This window comes from Garra rufa, unplaced genomic scaffold (assembly GCF_049309525.1).
Source record: "Garra rufa unplaced genomic scaffold, GarRuf1.0 hap1_unplaced_030, whole genome shotgun sequence".
In the NCBI taxonomy this organism is placed as follows: domain Eukaryota; kingdom Metazoa; phylum Chordata; class Actinopteri; order Cypriniformes; family Cyprinidae; genus Garra; species Garra rufa.
The window spans coordinates 15,001-34,366 of record NW_027394305.1 but is presented as its reverse complement, the minus strand read 5'-3'; the positions used below and the strand labels follow the sequence as shown (position 1 = coordinate 34,366).

Here is a 19,366-nt window from a genome sequence, read left to right as displayed (position 1 = left end):
TACTAAGGGTACCAGCCTCTCGAGGCTGGTGTCTGGATTTACTCAAGGAACTGACTCGGAGACCTGTAACAGCGAGCTGGCAGGACGCTCCTGAGCTAGCTCCTCTGAGGACCCCCGCAGGGGTTGCGAACTCTCCAGGGCCGCTACGTTTCCGGGCAGAACAGCTAGAGGGTGTTCGCGGGAGATTGCCGCGCCCTGTAATATTGGCAGGGTTAGCTGACTCATCTCCTGAGGGCCACGAGGGGGTTTGGAACCCGCACCCTTGGGTACGGTGCAAACCCGCTCGAGAGGGGCTGCCCTCAACGGCCCTGAGCCACAACCGTCAGGGCCGTTTAGCCGAGGACTTCTTTGACTGAAGGACGACCCTCAGGTCGGGCCTTCTGTCAGCAGCCCTCGGCTTAGAGCGTCGCCTTGCCCGCCCTCTAGGCTGAGCTGGAGGAGTACGGGTGGCAACGCTCTGCTTCTGTGCCTCACGATACGAGGAGCTCGTACACGGCTGGGGCTGCTCCCGTCCAGCAGCCCCAGAGGAGTAGACTCGGCTAGGGAGGAAGGTCCTGAACGCTGCTGCCTGCCTGCGAGCCTCCTGGTGCCTGGCGACAACTGTGTCGACCGAGGCACCAAAGAGGCCAGACGGCTGCAAGGGGGCGTCCAGGAGTGTGACCCTGTCCTTCTCTTTGACTTCGGACAGGGTCAGCCAGAGATGCCTCTCCGCTGCCACCAGGGCTGCCATCGACCGGCCCACTGCACGGGCGGTCTCCTTAGTGGCGCGGAGAGCGAGATCTGCAGTACGTTGCATCTCTGACACATTCACTTCCTCACCATCGCTCAACTCCTTCAGCAGGTCGGCTTGATAGGCTTGTAGCACTGCCATGGTGTGAAGGCAAGCGCCAGCCTGACCTGCTGCCGTGTACGCCTTGCCCACTAAGCCTGATGTAACTTTTAATGGCTTTGTGGGCAAGGGCGGAGCCTTCAAGGACGACGCCGAGCCGGGGGACAGATAGCCCGCAAGCGTCTGCTCAACCCGTGGCATCGTCCTGTATCCGCACTCCTCCGCGCCCGCGATATTTCCGTAATTTTCAGCGGGATTGAATAGGCGGAAGGAGTACTGCTTCTCCCATGATCTAGAGAGTTCTTTATGTAGATCGGGGAAGAAGGGAAGGCTCCGCTTAGGAGGTGCTGACTGTGTCCGCAGGAAGCGTTCATCTAACGCGCTTCGCTGCGGCTCATATGCTCTACGGCTTTCTTCCGCGGGCCAAGCGATGTTGAGCTTGGCCACAGCATTTGTCAGCACCTCTAATAGCTCCTCGTAGTGAGGCGATCGGGGCGGCGGTTGTGGCTCACTATCCGGAGCTGCAAGGTCGACCTCCTCGGAGGAAGACAACAAGAGCTCCGGGATCAACTCTGGAGGGGAAGAAACCGCAGTGCGGGCTTCCGCGTCCAAGAGAAGATCGCTCGACTGGCTGAGTGAGGGCGGAGATAGGGGTTCACCCGTCTCCATTCCCTCCAGCAAATCGAGCTGCGAACCCCACGAGTGCAGCTGCCGCTCCGCCTCGGCGGAAGCGGGGCCACTCCCGCGGGGAACGCTGGTAAAAGCCCCCTCCTCGAAGAGGGCTTTCCGGGAGCGAAGCACGCGCACCGGCAATCGGTCACAGTGCGCACAGCCAGCCTTTTCGAGGGCTGACTGAGCGTGCTCCGCTCCCAAGCAGACCACGCATAGACTGTGTGTATCCCCACCAACAATGTAGCGTTGGCAGGGAGGGACACACTGTCTATGCGGGCGCTGAACCGCCACCTACTCAAATAAAAGTGTACCAAACTGGGCACGAAAAACAGCAATGACTTCGGACAGACACAGACACAGAGCGCTCTCGCTGAATGACAAAAGCTGCCGCGGGCGTCAAACGCACGTGCTTTATACTTCCTGGTCGGTGACGTCACCGCGCCTGTGACGTCACCCCCGTCATTCATTGGTTGCAAGACATGATTCAGAGTGCGGCCCGCCAATGGCGTTCCCCATAGCGTTTCTAGACGCGGCTCGAGTTCCCGGAAGGGAACTGATCTTATCATCATCCATTCTGCACAGAATGACATGAAGAAACAGAACAAACTGAGACAGATTAAATCTAGAAGAACTGTGGCAACGTCTCCAAGATGCTTCAGGAGACCCACCTGCAAACCTGAAAAACTATCCGCAAGTGCACCTTGTGCAAAAGCTGCTTTAAACACAAGATGATGGTCAAAAGAAGTTAATTGATGAAGAAAACATATAACATTTTTGACATTTATATTTTTATCAACATTCTCATTTTACAGAATTTGTACACAAGTGCTTAAAACTTTTAACAGTACTGCTTTGCTGGTAGGTTTCTTTAAGCATCTTGGAGATGTTGCCACAGTTCTTCTGGATTTAGATGATGAGATTAGACCTCTGTGTGAAGCACTGTCTGTTTTCATACTCCTTGTGTCACTGATTATTATAATTAATGGCAAAATGAACACTTGAAAATGTAGACATATTTCATACTGACACACTATAGCAAATGATAGAAATAGTTAAGTTTAAACCATTAGTTAAGGCACTAGTTAGTTAGTTAAAATACTAGTGTTCTAATAATTTTTGGCACCACTGTAGCTCTGATAATTAATGTAGTGTGAGAATAAGCAAAACCAAAACATACAACAAAAGGTCCATGACTCTGCACCAGAAGTGACAGACACACCAGATGAAGAGCAGTCCTCCCCAAATGGTCAGTAATCAGCTGAATCAGCTTGGGGTAAAAAACAAAACAAAACAAATTGAAAAAAGATAAAAATTAAATAAAAATTAAAAAAACAGAAGAAAAATACAATGAACATTCCTAATGTTAGTGTGTCTTAATGTTAAGAATGACATGATGTAGAATCTTAATGTTAGAAATGAATACTTACTTCCTCTGAAGATCATGTAGAAGATTTTCATTCCCAAAACTTCAGGATCATAAGGGGGAAACACACACACAAGCAATCAATTACATTAAAATGTATTTGTTTGATAAAACACTATCTACTTACTGACAGACATGGGCTTGCAAAAAAGTACTCACCAGCTCCTAACCAAATCTGCACAGCTGATCCAAAATCCTGGTTTACATCTAGTATTCTTCTCCATGGAGTCCAATGACCATGCTTTCACTCAGGTCCTCTCTCTGTCAGATGAGTTCACATAACAGTGTTCTCAGGTTACTCATTTTGAAGTTCTGTCACATTTTGTGAGTTTGATCTTAAAACTAGCATGGGTGCACGATATGACCATATTATTTCACAATAGTAATATATTACAGTATAGTTATTTATTATATTGTATTTCATTCAACATGCGATCAAAGTAGCAAATTAACGTTACAAACAATAGGACTAATACAAAGGCAAGTTAAGTACATTTAATGATTTTCTCTTTAGTGTTTGATTATAATTAATTTCTGTATCATTTGTTGTCGTTGAGATAAAACATTTCTTTTTTCTCCAACTTCTTTCTCAATTCCAATACCTTCAGTTGATTGTAGATCTCCTTTCCGTTCTTGTCCAGTTGTTTTTCTTTCTTGTTTCCTCCTTGAAACCACAGTCGCCCACGTTTCATTATTGTTTTCTCCATCTTGTTACGATATTAAAGTGTCTAGGAAATATACATAACATTAGAGATATTAAAACACTACTGGCGTGTGGAATGTGGTGGAAGGAAACATGACAGACAACTTCTGAGAGAGAAATTTGACTGGAGTTTTATTTTACAACAAGCCGTAGCCACGGAATCCAGTCAATGCAATTATGTGTCTGTGGGCTATGTACAATGCAATAAATAAATAACGAAAGAAAGAAAGAAAGAAAATGGGAAAAAACTTAAGTGGCGCCAAAGAAAATAACAAAACAACCCTTAACTAGTCCCTAAGCCTAACCAAAGAAAAATGCAGAAAACAAACCGAAATCTTCGCGCATAGGCGCCTAAAGAACCTAACTAATAATAAAAATACAAGGGTTGGCGCTCACCTCTTACCTAGTGTGTATATACACAAAAGCAGCTACGGGCAGAATGTATATCGCGATATACTAACCTGATGTTCCTTCCCAACATAGCTTTGCAGCTGAAAACTCTTATTATATTCTCATATAGTGATACACACGTAATACGAATAAGTTACTAAATATAAATATAATCACTTAAGCACATAGCACACTTCTCCAGGTAGATTACATTAAACAGGCAAAAACTCTCAAGGAGTATACAAAAACTCAGCACGCCGCATAACAGCTTGCTGCCGCAAGAGAGGGAGAGAGCAAGTGAAGGAACCCGCCATCTCTCTTAAACCAGCTGGACTGCCTCTGATTGGTTCTGGTGCTCCGCCCTAATGATGACTGACAGATGAGTCAGCCAGTCACAGCGACCTAGAGGTGGGATTAACAGAAAGAAAACTCAATGAACGCACAACACACGTGTAGTGCATCAGCGAGTAAAAGCATCAACATTCCCACGCCAGCGAAACGCACGTGGAACGTAACACCCTCCCCCTTAAGAACCAACCATATGTAGAAAACAAAACTAACATATAGTTGTTCGAACGAATGTACTCAGACGCCGCAACAGGCAACTCTAGACAGTGCATCCGCGATCACGTTTTCTACGCCTTTCTTATGTTTGATAATTAAGTTATATCCCTGCATAATCAGAGACCAGCGCATCAAACGCTGATTCTGATTATACATGCGAGACAAGAAAACCAACGGATTGTGATCGGTAAACACTGTAACTGGGCTAATACTTGATCCAACATATACATCGAAATGTTGAAGGGCCATCAGCAACGCTAATGCCTCCTTCTCGATCGTCGAGTAGTTTAACTGGTGTTTGTTAAACTTGCGAGAGAAATAACAGACGGGATGGTCAATACCATCTTTATCTCCTTGAATTAGCACAGCTCCAGCACCCACATAACTCGCATCCACATCGAGTTTAAAAGCAGAATCAAAGTCTGGAGCGGCCAAAACAGGTGCATTACACAGAAGATCTTTGACCGAGTTAAAAGCATGCTGACATTCAGCAGACCACAAAAACGTTTGCGACGGACTGAGGAGTGAAGTTAACGGCTGTGCAATCGTCGAAAAGTTTCTACAAAAACTGCGATAATAGCCGGCCATCCCTAGAAAACGACGAAGTTCTCGACGGGTGGTTGGAGCAGGGAATTCGGATATCGCAGTGACTTTCGCTTCGATTGGGCGCACTTGCCCCTGACCCACTTCCTTCCCCAGATACGTGATTGTAGCCTGACCGAATTCGCATTTAGCTAAATTCAAGGTCAACGAAGCTTTCTCTAATCGCTCGAAAACAGTTCTCAATAAAGAGATGTGCTCTGACCAGTCGGACGAGTAAACTACCAAATCATCAAGATATGCGTTACACTTAGGCACCCCGGACAGCACAAGATTTACGAGTCGTTGAAAAGTGGCCGGTGCGTTACGCATGCCGAAAGCCATCACAGAGTATTGCATGAAACTGTCGGGTGTCACGAAGGCGGAGATGTTAGAAGCACGAGCCGTAAGCGGTACCTGCCAATACCCTTTTAATAAATCTAATTTACTGACATAACGAGCCGAACCGATGTTGTCAATGCAATCTTCCATACGCGGCAATGGAAAGCAATCTGGTACAGTTACGGCATTAACCTTACGATAGTCAGTACAAAACCGAGCAGTGCCGTCGCTCTTTGGTACCAGTAAACACGGAGAACTCCAGGGACTGCAACTGGCTTGAGCCAATCCATGCTCTAACAAATACTCAACCTCTTTCCGCATAAGGTCTCTCTTCACTGAATTCATGCGGTACGCATGTTGCTTGATCGGAACTGCATCACCCACATTAATGTCATGCTCTAAAACTGTGGTGCGAGAAGGTACATCATTCAATAAAGCAGGAAAATCATTGAGTAGCTGCACAATATTACATCCTTGTTGTTCAGTTAAATGCGATATAATAGATGTAAGGTCAAACATTACCTCAGAGTTCTTAAGTCGTGCACATTGCTGGTAAGTGTGACGTATAATTACTCCATCCTCGGGATCAGCGAGTTCAACGGCAGCGCATGCTACCGAGACAGGAGCAGGAGATGACATAAGAACAGCAGTTTCCTCTACCGGCGAAACATCAGGCTGGACAGCTCCTCTGCAATAAAAGGTCTTTAACATGTTCACGTGACACACACGAGTCTTTCGTTTTCTATCGGGGGTTCCGATTACGTAATCTGTATTACTAATTTTTCTGACCACCTCATATGGTCCAGAAAACCGTGCTGATAACGCGGAGCCTACCATAGGCAGCAATACCAACACTTTGTCGCCCTTGTTAAAGAAACGCTGTACAGATTTACGATCAAAAAGACATTTCATTTTTCTCTGCGCAACTTCGAGTGACTCTTTTGCCACCGAACAAGCCTTATGTAATCGTTCACGGAACTTGCTCACATAGTCCAACACATTCAGTGATGGGCTAGACTCAAAAGACATCAGGTCCTCCTTAAGCATCTTCAAGGGTCCTCTGACCATGTGTCCAAAGACTAACTCAGCAGGGCTAAATCCAAGACTCTCTTGAACTGCCTCTCTGATCGCGAATAGGAGCAACGGTACACCCTCATCCCATTCCTTATTTGTCTCCATACAATACTTTCTGAGCATTGACTTAAACGTTTGATGAAAGCGTTCGAGCGCCCCCTGGCTTTCAGCGTGATAAGCACTTGCAATTCGATGAGTTATGTTTAAACTGGATAATACTTGAGTAAAAATCTTCGAAAGAAAATTAGTGCCTTGATCTGATTGCACAACTTTTGGTAACCCAAATGTAGAGAAGAATTTTACAAGGGCTCCAGTTACAACAGGCGCTGTAATTTTTCTCAAAGGAATTGCCTCAGGAAATCTAGTTGCAGTGCACATTATAGTCAACAGAAACTGGTTACCGGTCTTAGCTTTAGGCAAAGGCCCAACACAGTCAACGATAACGTGTTCGAACGGTTCTCCTATCACTGGAATCGGCACGAGTGGAGCACTAGGAATTACCTGGTTCGGTTTGCCAGTGATTTGACAGATGCGACAGGTACGACAGAAATGTGTAACATCAGTTTTTAATCGAGGCCAAAAGAAATGTCTTAAAACTCTGTAGTAAGTTTTCTTGACTCCTAAATGTCCTGACAGATCGTGATCGTGAGCTAGAGATAGAACTTGCTGTCTGTAACAGGTTGGAATCACAATCTGATACACGTTAGTCCATTCAGCATCATCAGAAACATCAGAGCACCACTTACGCATCAGTAAACCATTCTCAATAAAATAAGCAGTTTTCCTCTCTCGTGCTTTCTCCAATGATACAGCAGCGGCAATGCAATTTTGTAAACTCTCATCCTCATGCTGAGCAGCAATAACTCTCTCGCGCGTCACACACGGCTGTACATCAGGAGTGTTTAAAACAGGCAAATTTTTAACAGTCTTATTCTCATCGGGTAACGTGTCACTAATAAAAGCAGGTGCAATAAAAGATGTAGCTAAATCTTCAGCATCCGTCTTACGAGACTGTGCTCGCGTGACTACACAGACTGGAAAAGTTTCGGGAAAAGACTTTGCCAGTTCATCAGGCTGGTCCGACACAACAGGATTATTAAATACTTCCAGCAATGGCATGACTTTCCCACCGGCTAAATCATTGCCCAGAATGAACTGTACTCCACATACAGGCAAACTCTCACGAACAGCTACCTTCACAAAACCTGTACACAGTTCTGACTCTAGATGAATCCGGTGCAACGGGACTTGAACAAGACCCATCTCTATGCCCTGCACTAGGACATGACTGCCACAAAAGGTTTGATCAGAAAACGGCAGTACATCAGCACAAATAAATGACTGCATTGCCCCAGTGTCACGGAGCAGATTCACGGGTATTTGCTCCTCCGAGTTTCCTGTAACAGAAATTAACCCTTCCAGCAAAAAAGGTGCGTAACTGGAATCAGGTTTATCATTTCGCTCAGTTTCAACAGGATCAACTAATTCTACAAAGCCAACGCTTTTAGGCACAGAATTCGATTGTTTTCGTTTTAACACAAAACACTCTGCAATCAAATGACCGGGTTTGTGACAATAAAAACATTCACGGTCCTCTTTCGATTTCACAGTAGCAGTTTTCGGACGTGATGAATTATTCGAACTCACTTGAAATGGCATAGCTCTCTCAGAACGTGCAGGAATAAAAACATTTTTATGTGTCAGTGTAAATTCGTCTGCAAGGACAGAAGCTCGTGATACCGATGTCACTTTCTGTTTGTTTAAATAAACGACAACACGCTCAGGTAAACAATTCTTGAATTCTTCTAAAAGAATTAACTCTCGAATGTCTTTAAAATCATTTACCTTACTCGAAGTGCACCATTTATCAAACAAGACGCTTTTCTCCCTCGCAAATTCAACAAAAGACTGAGTAGAATTCTTTCGATGACTTCTAAACCGTTGCCTATAGGCTTCGGGTACAAGCTCATAAGCGCGCAATATTGCAGCCTTCACTGCTTCATAATTCACGCTATCCTCTAAGGATAATGTAGCACAAACATCTTGAGCTTTACCAGTTAGTTTGCACTGTAACAGCAACGACCAGACCTCTTTAGGCCACTGAAGTGTGGACGCAATTCGCTCAAATACATTGAAATACGAGTCAACCTCTGTTTCTCGGAATTGTGGTACGAGAGAGATGTGTCTGCTAACCTCAAAAGTGTTCCCTGTCGAGCCAGCATCTGCAGACTTCGAGTACAAGGGTGATGTAACCGGGGCCGGTGTTCTTTTAGCTGCTATCTCAAGTTCACGCAGCTTAATCTGTGTTTCCGCTTCAATTTCAAGTCTGCGAATTTCAAGTCGGAACTTCATATCTGCCTCCAGCCGACGACTTTCTGCACGTTCACGTGCCTCTACCTGCACTCGCGCTAAGCGAACTTTTAGTCGCGCACCACTTCCAGACCCTTCCGAGCCTGGAGAAAAAGGATCGGAGGGCGGCAAAACAGCCTTGGCCTCGGAGACCTCCACCTCAGCAGTTTCGCTCCGCTCCTCCTCACCAGAGCGACCGTCAGCTTCAGCGGTAACTTCACCGACACCTGCAGACAGCGTTAGAACACCTAATTGCACCAACCCCAAAGATACAGCTGACCTAATCTCTACTTTACGCAGCTGTTTCGAGACAGCGATTTGGTAATGAGCAGCGATACACAACAGATCCTCTTTTCTACATTTACAAAGCTTTTCCACTGAGGGTGAACCTACGAACACGTCTAAATCAAAATCAGCCATGCTTAATCCTATTAAAATTATTAACCAAATTCCAAAACAGCCCATCCGCTAATCACTACCTTGCAAGCACTAATACTCTACAGAAAAAAGAACTGAACACGGTCCTTCCACCACGCACACCAGCAGTAATCAATATCTCGGGAAAAACATGAACATTAATATTTTTAGATATCAATATTTCATGTATCCCGGACGAGCCCCCATTTAATGTTACGATATTAAAGTGTCTAGGAAATATACATAACATTAGAGATATTAAAACACTACTGGCGTGTGGAATGTGGTGGAAGGAAACATGACAGACAACTTCTGAGAGAGAAATTTGACTGGAGTTTTATTTTACAACAAGCCGTAGCCACGGAATCCAGTCAATGCAATTATGTGTCTGTGGGCTATGTACAATGCAATAAATAAATAACGAAAGAAAGAAAGAAAGAAAATGGGAAAAAACTTAAGTGGCGCCAAAGAAAATAACAAAACATAACAAAACAACCCTTAACTAGTCCCTAAGCCTAACCAAAGAAAAATGCAGAAAACAAACCGAAATCTTCGCGCATAGGCGCCTAAAGAACCTAACTAATAATAAAAATACAAGGGTTGGCGCTCACCTCTTACCTAGTGTGTATATACACAAAAGCAGCTACGGGCAGAATGTATATCGCGATATACTAACCTGATGTTCCTTCCCAACATAGCTTTGCAGCTGAAAACTCTTATTATATTCTCATATAGTGATACACACGTAATACGAATAAGTTACTAAATATAAATATAATCACTTAAGCACATAGCACACTTCTCCAGGTAGATTACATTAAACAGGCAAAAACTCTCAAGGAGTATACAAAAACTCAGCACGCCGCATAACAGCTTGCTGCCGCAAGAGAGGGAGAGAGCAAGTGAAGGAACCCGCCATCTCTCTTAAACCAGCTGGACTGCCTCTGATTGGTTCTGGTGCTCCGCCCTAATGATGACTGACAGATGAGTCAGCCAGTCACAGCGACCTAGAGGTGGGATTAACAGAAAGAAAACTCAATGAACGCACAACACACGTGTAGTGCATCAGCGAGTAAAAGCATCAACATTCCCACGCCAGCGAAACGCACGTGGAACGTAACAATCTCTTTCATTTATATTCCTTTCAGTTATGTCTGCAACAAATCCTGGTTCCGCATTTCCCATCTCATGTTGTTTTACCAGTCCGTGTTCTTTGTCTATTAAATCCATATTTTTGTTGTCTCAAACCCCAAACAGAAAGACCTGTTTGGGGTTAAAAAAAAACTTTCCTCAAAAAAATTTTTTCTAACTAAAAAACAAACAAAATAAATGTGAAAAAACACCCAGAAAATTGGTGAGCCTATCTCATCTACTGCACACTACAAACTGCCAACTCACTTCCTGTTTGCTCTCTAGCGCCTCAGGTGGGGGTATGGCCGTAAGCGAGGGTTGCTCCAAAAAGTGGGCTATTTAAAGATCAGCCTCCGTATAAGCCAGCATATTATATAAATAGTGAAGAAAAGGCAAAAGCTTACAGCACTTGGTATTCCCAGGCGGTCTCCCATCCAAATAATAACCAGGCCCGACGCTGCTTAGCTTCCGAGATCAGACGAGATCGGGCGCTCTCAGCGCGGTATGGCCGTAAGCGAGGGTTGCTCCAAGAAGTGGGCTATTTAAAGATCAGCCTCCGTAAAAGCCAGCATATTATATAAATAGTGAAGAAAAGGCAAAAGCTTACAGCACCTGGTATTCCCAGGCAGCCTCCCATCCAAGTACTAACCAGGCCCGACGCTGCTTAGCTTCCGAGATCAGACGAGATCGGGCGCTCTCAGCGTGGTATGGCAATAAGCAAGGGCTGCTCCAAAAAGTGGGCTATTTAAAGATCAGCCTCCGTAAAAGCCAGCATATTATATAAATAGTGAAGAAAAGGCAAAAGCTTACAGCACCTGGTACTCCCTGGCGGTCTCCCATCCAAGTGTAACAATCGGCCTTATCAGCCGAGTTACAAGACTAAAATGGGGTCAGATTTAACTGTGAGAGATGACTAGTGGTTAAAAGAATGAGACATAAAAGAAGATTGGTTTAAATAGATTTGGAGTATTTACAAGGTTCACATAAAAGACTTTAAAACAACACGATAAAACTAGGTAAACTCTGTTAAAAGAATACAGTTCATTTGTCCATACCCTAAAACAGTCCAAGAATCCCAGTGTGTTGATAAGTCCAACGTGAGTGTCCACCAGTGCATGTACAATCCACAGAAAGTTTAATCCAAAGTTTGCAGGTGGTGAATGGAAAGGTGAGCTCTAAGATTAGCAACTCCTCAATCCAACAGTTTGGTGACTGTCCGTTGTTTGTCATGCTGCTCTCTTATGCAGTTCTACTTCCTGCTTCCTGTCATGTGTCTAGTCACATGACAGGCCAACCATCCATTTATGAAAGACACATACACTTAAAATGTTAAGAGTAATAAAATGGCCTAAAAAACATGTAAAACACTTAAAACTCTATAATACATTTAAATTATTGTAATAAATAGAGCGGTAAAACACGACTTTCTAAAAGCCAGCATTTTATATAAATAGTGAAGAAAAGGCAAAAGTTTACAGCACCTGGTATTCCCAGGCGGTCTCCCATCCAAGTACTAACCAGGCCTGACGCGGTTTAGCTTCCGAGATCAGACGAGATCGGGCGCTCTCAGCGCGGTATGGCCGTAAGGCAGGGTTGCTCAAAAAAGTGGGCTATTTAAAGATCAGCCTCCGTAAAAGCCAGCATATTATATAAATAGTGAAGAAAAGGCAAAAGCTTACAGCACCTGGTATTCCCAGGCGGTCTCTCATCCAAGTACTAACCGGGCTCGACGCGGCTTAGCTTCCGAGATCAGACGAGATCGGGCGCTCTCAGCGCGGTATGGCCATAAGCGAGGGCTGCTCCAAAAAGTGGGCTATTTAAAGATCAGCCTCCGTAAAAGCCAGCATATTATATAAATGAAAGGCCACATGAAAGGCCATCCATCCATTTATGAAAGACACATACACTTAAAATGTTAAGAGTAATAAAATGGCCTAAAAAACATGTAAAACACTTAAAACTCTATAATACATTTAAATGATTGTAATAAATAGAGCGGTAAAACACGACTTTCTAAAAGCCAGCATATTATATAAATAGTGAAGAAAAGGCAAAAGCTTACAGCACCTGGTATTCCCAGGCGGTCTCCCATTCAAGTACTAACCAGGCCCGACGCTGCTTAGCTTCCAAGATCAGACGAGATCGGGCGCTCTTTTTTTTTTATTTTTTATTTTTTTTTATTTAAAACATGTTAATACATTTTAAAAACAGTCTGAATCACATTCTGGCAACAATACATTAAATCGAAACCATGTCATTTCAATAAATGGGTTATCATGTACAAAAGTTTTGACAAAAACATCTTTCTCTTCATTCATATTACAGTAATCAAACAAAACATTTAAAATAAAACAGATCTTCACCTTAAAAAGTTTGCACACAGGTATTTTTGTTTTCTTTTGTTTGACAAAATTCCTTCTGCTCCAAATTACAAATCTAGCAATGGTTAATATCAAATTTAAAAAACACACATTCTTAAAATTACCTTTAGAACCAAATAAAAACATTGTTTCCCATTCTTCATAAATACATCTTTGTTCTACCCCCAATTTACTTGTCATTTCTTTTAATTTTTTTATAAAACATTTTAACCCTGTGCATTTAAAAAAAATATGTATCAATCCTTCATCTTCCCTATTACATACCTTGCATATTGCATCACTTGCCATTCCAAATTTACACAGTCTCATTTAACTTAATAAACAATTATGTCTTAAAATATAATCAAAGTTTTCTAAAATTGGACTTTTCCACCAAGCTCTTAGATTTTTCCATATTTTCTTAGTGTCCATGCTTGGGTACAATCTTTGCCAATATCCTTCTGCTTTTGGTGTGATAAAAACATCTTCACATAAACAAGAATAAAACATCTTTAAAATACCATCTTTAAAAGCATGCTGTTTGTCATTACTTTTAAAATCAATCATCATTCCATCATTACCTTTTGTTTCTTCTGTACCTTCTATAATATTTATCCATTCTTCCGGTATTACTTCTTTCATTTGTTTGTATTGTTTTTCTAAGACTGTTTTAGTTTCATTGTCATAATTTTCTACAATTGCGTCTCTTATTACTTGCACCGGTACAAAACCAGGTATCACTTCATACAAGATATCTTTTATTTGCTTTATCCCCGCATAAAACCATTTTTTATAAAAAATGGTATCATTTCCCTTTTTAATTTGATTATTTAAAAACAATGGTTGTCTTAAAATCTCTTCCCTTGTAAAAGACGTACAAACAACATGCTTTCTAAAATCACCCCATGCTTTTACAACCTCTTTATAAAACTCCGGAATTCCGTTCATCATGTTTTCTTTTAGCTTCATCCATAAAACATCATCTCCCATTTTTCCACATTTATTTAAAAAATAGTTCATTACACCCTTCCACGCATATTTCCCATGTTTCCAGTATTTATTAACAGTTTTTATTCTTATACTTTTCATTCTTATTAATGGATCTATTAGTCCTAACCCTCCTTCCTCCACCTTTCCAATTAGAGTGTCATAAGCAATTTTCGATGGTTTCCCCTCCCATAAAAAGTTTAAAACAATGGATTTAATTTTTTTATACACCCATATAGGCAAACTCACAGAACCCAATACATACCACATTTTTGATAAAAACAAAGAATTAATAACTAAAACCTTCCCTTTTAAAAATAATCCTCTTAATTTCCAGAAATTTAATCTCTTCTCCATTCCTTTTAAAACCTCCTCCCATACCACTTCTCTTATTTCATTTTCATTTTCTCCAACCCTTATACCTAATATTTTCATACTCTTCTTTTCTTCCTTAAATTGCATTTTATTCAGCAGATCATTCGGTAATTCAATTTTCATGTATGTAGTTTTTTCTTTATTAACTTTGGCCCCTGTTCCTTTACAATATCTTTCTAAAACTTCCATTGCTTTATCCATACTTTTAATATCTTTTAAAAACAATGTCGTGTCATCTGCATATTGAAATATGTTTTGTTCTGATTCTTCTCCTTTTATGCATATTCCTTTTATGTTCTTTTCCTGGTCTACTGCCAGTCCTAAAGCTTCAGATACTAAAGTGTATAATAATGCTGACATAGGACACCCTTGTCTGATTGATCTCGTTATTTTAAAATCTTTAGTTAAAAAAACATTCACTTTTACACAACTACTTATATCTGTATATAAACATTTTATCCATTTTAAAAAATTCTCCCCAAAACCAAATCTCTCCATCACATGTATCAAGTATTTGTGTTCAACTCTATCAAAAGCCTTTTCTAAATCCACACTTATTATATATCCTGTTTCTTTCACCTCCTTCATGTACCATATCATATCTCTTATATTGTTAATGACATCAGTAATATCTCTTTTTAGAACAGCATATGCTTGATTTGTAGTAATTATATTTGGTACTACTATTTTCAATCGATTGGCTAAAATTTTGGCTAATATTTTATAATCTGTATTCAACATGCTTAGTGGTCTGTAGTTTTTTAGGTCTCTCTTATCACCTTTTTTCTTGTAAATTATTTTCACCATACCTTTCTTCATACTATTCGTTAAATTCCCTTTTTTAAAATGATCTATAAATATTTCATTTAAAATTGGACATAACACATCTTTAAAAACCTTTAAAAATTCAGCTGTCAATCCATCTATTCCTGGACTTTTACCATTTTTCAGTTGATCAATTGCAATTCCTATTTCTAATTCCGTAATCTCACTCTCACACATTTCTTTGTCTCCCTCATTAACTTTAACCTGTATTTTACTTAATACAAATTCCTCATCTTCTAAAACTATCTCATTTTTGGTAAATAAATGCTTATAGAATTCTCTGACTTCTTCCAAAATTCCTGTTTTATCTTCTACAATCCTCGCATCTTCTGTTTTAATACTTTTTATTATATCTGCTCTCTGTCTTGTTTTTTCTAATTCATAAAAATATTTCGTACTTCTTTCTCCTTCTACAATGTCTTTTGCCCTACTTCTTATTATTGCTCCTTTACACTTCTCTTCTTCTATTTTCTTTAATTCTTCCTGTAATTCTATTATCTTATCAATATTTTCATCATGCTCATTTACTTTCCTCATTTCTTCATCCCACTCTTTTTTGATCTTATTTTCTTTAGTCTTTTTGACTTTTTGCCATTTTTTTGAATATTCGATTGAGAATTTTTTTATTCTTTTTTTTAGAATGTCCCACCAAAACCCTTTTTCCATTTCATACATTTCCTCATTTACACTATTAATTATTATACTTTCTATTTCCATTCTGTATATTTCATTTTTTAGAAGTTCTGTATTTAATATCCACACCCCCGGTCCTTTATCAGCCTCATTAAAATTAATCAATATCCATAAAAAATCATGATCACTCTCACAATAATTTTTGTACGACGCCTTAGTGACATAATATGCTTCCTTTTTCTTACATAAAAATAAGTCTATTCTACTTTGCTTTAGAACTCTGTCAACAATTTGTCTTCTTGAATATTCTCTTTTCATACCATTCCTCTCTCTCCACACATCCACCATATTATATTTCTCCATTATATTATGTAGTTCATTCCTCCCTCTATCTCTTCTAAATCCCATTGAATCATCTACATCAATTCTCTGTATTACAGTATTAAAATCACCTAACACCATAATGTTGTCATGTTTTTCTATTAACTCATTCATATCCCTGTAAAAATTAAATGTATCTCTTTCATCATTTGGTGCATGTATATTGCACACTTTCATTTCTTTTCCATTACACACAAATTTAACAATTATTATTCTTCCCTTTGTGTCTTTATAATCTATATTTACTTCTTCAAATACTCCTTTTCTTATTAAAATAGCTACCCCTCTCTTCCTTTCCATATCACAGTTACTATATATTTCTCCGTTCCATAATTTTCTAATTTCATCACTTGTTTTATCTTCCCATTTTGTTTCTTGTAAACATAGCACATCACATTTTTTGGTCAGACACATTAATCTTTCAAACTTTTGACATTTGGATAATCCTCTAGCATTCAGCGATACAATTGATATAGAGCTCATTAAAGAAAAGATTGGAAAAACCAAAACCCACCATTCAATCCGTTTCATTGTCTTTCAAAAAAGTATTTTTTACTTCACCCATTTCAGCTTTCCTCCTCTCCAGTCTTTCCTTTAGCTCTTCTCTTCTTATCTTCTGCCTTTTAAGAACCTGTTGAATGTCTAAGCCATCTTTTCTTGTTTTTACACATCTATTCAGTCTTTCTTTTCCTTTGTTTTCCATTCCACGAATTTCCCCCCCCCATTGTCTGCTCCTCTTACCTCAGTCAGTGTCTTTATTCCCTTATCCTCAGCTTTTTCTTGTCCTTTTTCGTAGTCCAGTTCATTAGTGTCCACATCGTCCTGTTCCTTAGAAAATCCTTCTTTAATCAGATTTATATCCTCTTTGTTCGCTCCTCCTCCCATCTCCATTCCGTGTTCTTCATCTTCATTCTTTTCTTTATTCTCATCTATGTTGTTGTTCTCCTCTTCCTCGTCATCTTGTTTCTCGTCCTCTCCTTGCGTCTGCCTTTGTGAGTCATTTAACCTCTCAATTGTTGTAACTCCCATCACCTCTTGTATTTCCATTCCTGGATCTTCATTTTCCTCGTCTTCTATCTCGCATCTGCATCTTAACATTGTCTTTTGGCAGCCTTGGCACCGCGGGACTTTACAGTCTCGCGCATAATGCCCCTGCTCAAGACAATTTCTGCATGTGAATTGTGGGCAGTCCTTTTTTTCATGCTCCGGACTTGCACAGATCCTGCATGTCTTCACTTGATTATCGTGAATCACTCTGAAGTACTGCACTCCTTCTTCAGTCATGAAGCTTGTGTTGTATGGTAAAGACGTCACCTCTTGTGGAAACTTTACCCTCAAAAATCGTGTTCCGTCTGCCACCGTTGTCCCGGGATGATATCTTCTTCTTAGTGGTAGAATGGGAGTTACACCCCAATTGATTAGTTTTTGACTGATTTCCTCATCTTCTATATAGCTGGGCAGACTCAAGAAAGACACCATTCTTTCTGTTGCACACAATTTCCTTATCCCACATTCTTGTCCGTTTATCATTATTCCATTCAACAGCAAATCACAGTCCATCTCACTTTCCATAGTCATTTCAAAATCATAATTATTTTTTCTTCTCAGTCCGATCAATTTTCCCATTCCAACTTTCTCTTCAACTGCTTTAATTATCATTAGTATTGTTATATTTTCTATATCTTTAACAGTCATTGTTAATGTTGCTTATTTCTTGTATTCCCTCTGATAACTTACTGTTTGCTTAATTTCTGTATCATTTGTTGTCGTTGAGATAAACCATTTCTTTTTTCTCCAACTTCTTTCCCAATTCCAAGACCTTCAGTTGATTGTAGATCTCCTTTCCGTTCTTGTCCATTTGTTTTTCTTTCTTGTTTCCTCCTTGAAACCACCGTCGCCCACGTTTCATTATTGTTTTCTCCATCTCTTTCATTTATATTCCTTTCAGTTATGTCTGCAACAAATCCTGGTTCCGCATTTCCAATCTCATGTTGTTTTACCAGTCCGTGTTCTTTGTCCATTAAATCCATATTTTTGTTGTCTCAAACCCCAAACAGAAAGACCTGTTTGGGGTTAAAAAAAAACTTCCTCAAATAGACTTTTTCTAACTAAAAAACAAACAAAATAAATGTGAAAAAACACCCAGAAAATTGGTGAGCCTATCTCACCTACTGCACACTACAAACTGCCAACTCACTTCCTGTTTGCTCTAGGGCGCTCTCAGGGCGGTGTGGCCGTAAGCGAGGGTTGCTCAAAAAAGTGGGCTATTTAAAGATCAGCCTCCGTAAAAGCCAGCATATTATATAAATAGTGAAGAAAAGGCAAAAGCTTACAGCACCTGGTATTCCCAGGCGGTCTCCCAACCAAGTACTAACCAGGCCCGACGCTGCTTAGCTTCCGAGATCAGACGAGATCGGGCGCTCTCAGCGCGGTATGGCCATAAGCAAGGGCTGCTCCAAAAAGTGGGCTATTAAAAAGATCAGCCTCCGTAAAAGCCAGCATATTATATAAATAGTGAAGAAAAGGCAAAAGCTTACAGCACCTGGTACTCCCTAGCGGTCTCCCATCCAAGTGTAACAATCGGCCTTATCAGCCGAGTTACAAGAATAAAATGGGGTCAGATTTAACTGTGAGAGATGACTAGTGGTTAAAAGAATGAGACATAAAAGAAGATTGGTTTAAATAGATTTGGTGTATTTACAAGGTTCACATAAAAGACTTTAAAACAACACGATAAAACTAGGTAAACTCTGTTAAGAGAATACAGTTCATTTGTCCATACCCTAAAACAGTCCAAGAATCCCAGTGTGTTGATAAGTCCAACGTGAGTGTCCACCAGTGCACGTACAATCCACAGAAAGTTTAATCCAAAGTTTGCAGGTGGTGAATGGAAAGGTGAGCTCTAAGATTAGCAACTCCTCAGTCCAACAGTTTGGTGACTGTCCATTGTTTGTCATGCTGCTCTCTTATGCAGTTCTACTTCCTGCTTCCTGTCATGTGTCTGGTCACATGACAGGCCAACCATCCATTTATGAAAGACACATACACTTAAAATGTTAAGAGTAATAAAATGGCCTAAAAAACATGTAAAACACTTAAAACTCTATAATACATTTAAATGATTGTAATAAATAGAGCGCTAAAACACGTCTTTCTAAAAGTCAGCATATTATATAAATAGTGAAGAAAAGGCAAAAGATTACAGCACCTGGTATTCCCAGGAGGTCTCCCATCCAAGTACTAAGCAGGCCCGACGCTGCTTAGCTTCCGAGATCAGACGAGATCGGGCGCTCTCAGCGCGGTATGGCCATAAGCAATAGATGCCCCAAAAA

At 40.8% G+C, this 19,366-nt stretch overlaps 6 non-coding genes across 6 annotated transcripts; all 6 read right to left on the bottom strand.

The window, feature by feature from the left end:
• Window positions 1-10,870: 10,870 nt before the first annotated feature.
• LOC141315644 (5S ribosomal RNA) lies at window positions 10,871-10,989 on the bottom strand. Its single transcript, XR_012351074.1, has one exon. It is a non-coding gene; the product is annotated as a 5S ribosomal RNA (ribosomal RNA).
• An 84-nt stretch (window positions 10,990-11,073) lies between these two features.
• LOC141315653 (5S ribosomal RNA) lies at window positions 11,074-11,192 on the bottom strand. The gene has a single exon (XR_012351083.1). It is a non-coding gene; the product is annotated as a 5S ribosomal RNA (ribosomal RNA).
• A 750-nt stretch (window positions 11,193-11,942) lies between these two features.
• Window positions 11,943-12,061, bottom strand: LOC141315649 (5S ribosomal RNA). Its single transcript, XR_012351078.1, has one exon. It is a non-coding gene; the product is annotated as a 5S ribosomal RNA (ribosomal RNA).
• Window positions 12,062-12,145: 84 nt separating this feature from the next.
• On the bottom strand, window positions 12,146-12,264 carry LOC141315648 (5S ribosomal RNA). Its single transcript, XR_012351077.1, has one exon. It is a non-coding gene; the product is annotated as a 5S ribosomal RNA (ribosomal RNA).
• A 6,096-nt stretch (window positions 12,265-18,360) lies between these two features.
• LOC141315642 (5S ribosomal RNA) lies at window positions 18,361-18,479 on the bottom strand. The gene has a single exon (XR_012351072.1). It is a non-coding gene; the product is annotated as a 5S ribosomal RNA (ribosomal RNA).
• A 751-nt stretch (window positions 18,480-19,230) lies between these two features.
• Window positions 19,231-19,349, bottom strand: LOC141315650 (5S ribosomal RNA). Its single transcript, XR_012351079.1, has one exon. It is a non-coding gene; the product is annotated as a 5S ribosomal RNA (ribosomal RNA).
• Window positions 19,350-19,366: the final 17 nt, after the last annotated feature.